Source organism: Gossypium hirsutum, chromosome A10, assembly GCF_007990345.1.
Source record: "Gossypium hirsutum isolate 1008001.06 chromosome A10, Gossypium_hirsutum_v2.1, whole genome shotgun sequence".
Taxonomy (NCBI): domain Eukaryota; kingdom Viridiplantae; phylum Streptophyta; class Magnoliopsida; order Malvales; family Malvaceae; genus Gossypium; species Gossypium hirsutum.
Genome location: NC_053433.1, coordinates 5,062,222 through 5,067,209, shown reverse-complemented (window position 1 = coordinate 5,067,209; position 4,988 = coordinate 5,062,222). Strand labels below are relative to the sequence as shown.

The 4,988-nt window shown below is 31.5% G+C and overlaps 1 long non-coding RNA gene across 1 annotated transcript; it reads left to right on the top strand.

Moving 5' to 3' along the window:
- Positions 1–554: 554 nt before the first annotated feature.
- Positions 555–3,994, top strand: LOC107896120 (uncharacterized). Its single transcript, XR_001683602.2, has 3 exons — positions 555–737; positions 2,367–2,451; positions 3,933–3,994. It is a non-coding gene; the product is annotated as an uncharacterized lncRNA (long non-coding RNA).
- The last annotated feature ends 994 nt before the right edge of the window (positions 3,995–4,988 follow it).

Genomic DNA, 4,988 nt, shown 5'->3' with positions numbered 1-4,988 from the left:
TACCATTATTAATTCACCATAGTTATTATTTTAGTTTTACTTTTATTACTATTTTGATACCATCATTGACATATTATTTTCATTTCCATTATATATTTTTATATCGTTAACGTCATTCTTGCTATGTTTATATGTTGTTATATTTATTACTATTGTTATAATTATTATTAATTTTTATGTTTGCTATATTTTAGGTGTTAATATATACACTGTCAAGTTTATTATTGTGACAGCCCTAATTTGACTCTAGTCGAAAAGTAGTTTCGGGACCACAAAATCGAGACACGAAAATAATTAAATACTATATTCTATGTCTAATATATGTGAAAATGCATGTGTGAATCTTTGAATGCTTTGATTTTTGTCATTTGATGTGAATTAATCAAAAAGGGCTTAGTTGTTAAACATTGAAATCTTGCTAGGCAAAATTAAAAAGTGGCTGAATAGTTGTAGTTACAAAAAAAGGAGTCCTTGCATGTCAAATAGCCCATCTTTAAGTGTAGTGGGCGTAATGATGATGAATCATGAATAAAATATGATTTTATTATTTTATTTTATAAGTTAAATTGTTTTATAATATGAAATGAATATTATAATATTAAAGGAATATTAATATTATAACAATAGTGATAAAAACAATGTTTTCATGGGGGGTTCATCTTCTCACCTAGCCGAACTTGTGAGGAGGGGAGGAGAAAAATTCCTAAGGCATTTGGCACTTTGTTTTCTTCTATTAGGTAAGCTCTCTTGAAAATTTTGATGGAAACTTGATTATTGAGGTTATTGTTAAGTTGTCTAGCTAACTCATGGTCCAATTCTTGTTTATAATTGTTAAGCATGTTTCGGCCATGGATGCTTTGATAAGAATTCTTGTGTTTGATGCTTTAAAATGTGAAATAATGTTGGAAATTGGGAATTAATAAGAAATTGGGTGGTGAAAACAAAGTTTTCACGCTTTACTTTCCTTCAATTGCCGTAGCTTAAAGAACAAAGAAACAATTAGGCTCTATGGTGTTCTGCCCTTGTGAAGGCAATTTGAGGTATGTTTGATTTTATATCTTGATGAATAAGGTTAGTTGTGGCTAGTTAGATAGATAGTAATTGGCTATAAGGGTTAAAATGCATGAATAGTACATAGTGGGTTAAAATAATGCTTGTATGAGGTATATTTGTCCTAAATGGCTATTGATGTTCGACAATTGGCAAGAAATGAATTATGAATTTGAATTTTGAGGGAAAGAACGAATGTTAAATTTCAGTGTATATGGTTGCCGAATTTGATTATGGATAGTGAATAGAGGGATTATCCTTGTTCTAAATCAAGAACCTCATTGTCGAAATGAGTTTTGAACTTGTTAAATTAGGTATTAATGAATTGGGTTTGATGCTTCAAGTGATATACGCATACGAAACTAGATTTTGAATTTAAGGTTTATTAATTGGTCCTTGCCGAATGTGAATGTGAGTAATAGCTTGGTGATGTGTTTTAAATTATTAATATATACTGGATAGATGCCGAATGACCCTCTTTAGTTAATAGATTGTGTATGTGTTGTAAAAGAAGACGAATTGTTGTGAAGTAGATGATAGGATAGAATCGGCTGGTGTGCTTAAGTATTTTAACATAATTGCCGAATATAGATTGAAGAATTTAGTTAAGTAAAATTAATGCTAAATCTTTGTATTCATGTAAGCAAATACCGAATGTACTAAATGGTTGAAATGAATTTATTTTGTTTCTATGTAATCTTGGTATAGTAAAATTTAGTTGAAAGTTCCAAGTAGATTATTATGGTAGTGACGAATGTGATATGTGATAGTAGTAACCAAGTGGATTCAACCATTTAGGTTATATGTACTATGGCAATGTGGTATTTTAGTCAAGAAATGATTTAATTGAATTAGTATATAAGCTATGAGCATACGGTAAATTGGTATATAAATGATTTATATAAAGATTTGGTTATGAGTTTATATTTATGTTCGATCATGAGAGAAATGCATTAGTTGGTGTTTTTGATGTTGCAATTGGAAGTATTAGAAAGATAAGGTTGAGTTGGCAAAATGGTTTTATATGTGTAATTTTAAATATACCAAATAATTGGCTAATAAAATTAAATGATTACAAGGTTTGATTTAATAGCTAAGTTAATGTGTAGTTGTGTGTTCGAATATAACTTACAAGTTCATGATTTTGAAAACGAAATTTGCATGTGAACATGAAAAGAAACCATATTTGGCTAAATGCATATGATATTAATGTATAAATTATATATAGATTCGGTTGTGAATAAATTTAGTTAAATGATGAACTTGTAGTTTTGGGAGTAGATCATCGAATGGTAAACTTTGTTTTCTTCTATTAGCTCGAGAACCGAGGACACCAAATTCGGATAGGGGGAAAATGAAAGTACTCGAATAGCCGTATAAAATCGTTCAACCACTTTTGAGGTAAGTTCTTTTTAAGTACTTGAGGTTGATTCTTTTATAAGTTTTAAGTGATTTATTAAGTGTTGTATTTATTTAATAACATAGTATATCGTGAAAAAGAAAGAAAGTCTTAGATGTTGGTATTTGATTTTATTATATGATTTGGTGTTATATCCGGGCTAAGCCCCGAAGGCATTCGTGCTGGTGTTATATCCGGGCTAAGCCCCGAAGGCATTCGTGCTGGTGTTATATCCGGGCTAAGCCCCGAAGGCATCGTGCTGGTGTTATATCCGGGCTAAGCCCCGAAGGCATTTGTGTTGGTGTTATATTCGGGCTTAAAGTCCCGCATGCTTTGTGGTGGTGATTGGATTTGGGTTTTAAACCTAGCAGACTTAACGCCGATGATTGGAGTAAGATTATGATTTCGAATGTTCGTAGTAAACTACCATTGAATATGTCAAATACATTAAGTTGATCAGGTATGTATTATATACTTTTATATGTTAGATTGATCGGAATTGAATCATGATTGAGAAATGAGAAGTATATGTGAAAATCTCATATGTGTATTCGGTTATGGTGAAAGGTTATATGAGATTGATTTGGTGATATACATGTTAAATAATATGAATGCAAGAATGGGTAATAAATCTGCTTAGGACAGCAGCAGTAACGTGATTTCAGAAAATCACCATAAATCGTGAAAGTTGAGTTAGAAGCTGAATAAATCATATCATGAAATATTAATGAGTCTAGTTTCTTATAAAAGAAACCGTGTGAGCAAAAGAATTGCCAATAATGAGATATTTGAAGTGGCGTGGAATAAAGTCAAAATGACTTCGAGGTCCCCTGTTCTGTTTTCAGAAAATCATTATAAATGGTACAAAAATGGTTATAAGATAAAATTTATATCCTTAGACTCCTTAATGAGTCTAGTTTCAAATGAAATAAACGATAACATATTTCAAATTATGTATAATGAGAAAATTGATTTGTAGTGAAGAGTGGTCAGAATAGTCAAACAGTGAAACAGGGGAAACTTCAATAAAAATTTGGTATTGATTGGTCAAACCAAAAATTCTGAAAATTTGATGGATGGAATATATATGAGTCTAATTTCAGGGAAAATTAACGGAACTTTATTTGGAGTTTCTTATCTCCAGTTATAAATAATTTAGTGACTGTTGCTCAGGAAGACAGCTTGTAGTGAATTTGTGATTTTGTTGCAAACATGGTTAAAACTTATTAATGAGATGCTTTTCGAGTTCTTATGATCTTATTTGTGATTTCAATATTTGGTTTTAATTGAGTTCAGATTCAAGTGAGGTGAATTTGCTAAATATGCATTATGTTCATGGATACTTGGCCAAAATGGCAATTATCTAGGAATGATTTCTTGAAAATTTGAAATAATCGATCTATAAGTAAATTAATTGTTTGCATTGCTTAAAACTTACTAAGCATTAAAGCTTACTCCATGTTCTCTTTTCCATTTCTTATAGGTTTATACTTTAGCTCGAGTTGGAAGGGCCGGAGATATCATCACACTATCGAGTCATTATGTGAGTTGAGAAGATTGTATATCATCATGGTTTAAGGCATGTATAGGATAGACTATAGGTAGAATGATATTTCGACCTTGTATACATTATAGCCATGCGAAGATGGCTTGCTCATTTTGTTTAGAGAAACCTTATAAGAACTAATGTGGTGAAATGTTTTAGTTATAACTTGACAGTAGTTAATTTGTTATTAGATATTCGGTTATGTTTTGATAGTGAGTATCTTTGACCTTATAGAAGTTTTATTCAGTCAAGCAATTCCTCATAACCTTATTCCGGCAACGGATACAGGTTAGGAGTATTACAATTATTATACTGCTATTTTCATGTTGCATGTCATCATTTTTTTGTGTTGAGTTTCAACCACCCCAAATTCATTTTATTCAAAGATTTATCCTCGATTGTTTTCAAAATAAAGGCAATATTCGATATCTGGGATCCTCGGGAGGATTGTGCCCTAACTTACTGAGTACCAATTTTCCTCGTTGAACCTAAATAATTGAATACCCTTCTTAAATGTAATTGTATGAGGTTCAAATAAAACCCTATTCTTGAAATTCGGGACGTTGCACCCTAACTTACTGGGTGTGGCATCACGTTATTGTGGGTAGTGATTTCCAAAATCAAGGCAACCTTCGGTATTTGGGAGTTCCGAGAGATTGAGCTCTAACTTACTGAGTTCTAATCTTTCATGAGTCCCGGAAGACCGAATATCCTTCTCTCGAACCTTCATACATGAATTTTAAAAATCGAAGACCAACTTAGTCCCGAAGGTCTGAAATGTTGGACCCTAGCTTACTGGGTATGGCATTCTCTCCTTCGAAATGGGTAGGTCTTTACATTTTATTCGAATAATTTTAATTTTCTTTCAAATAAAAGGATCATTGTAATATCCTAATTTTGGGCCTAGTCGGAATAGTGGTTTCGAGACCACAAATCTGAGATAGAAAGAATTTTTTTTATAATTGTTTTGAGGTCTATGATATGATATGATTG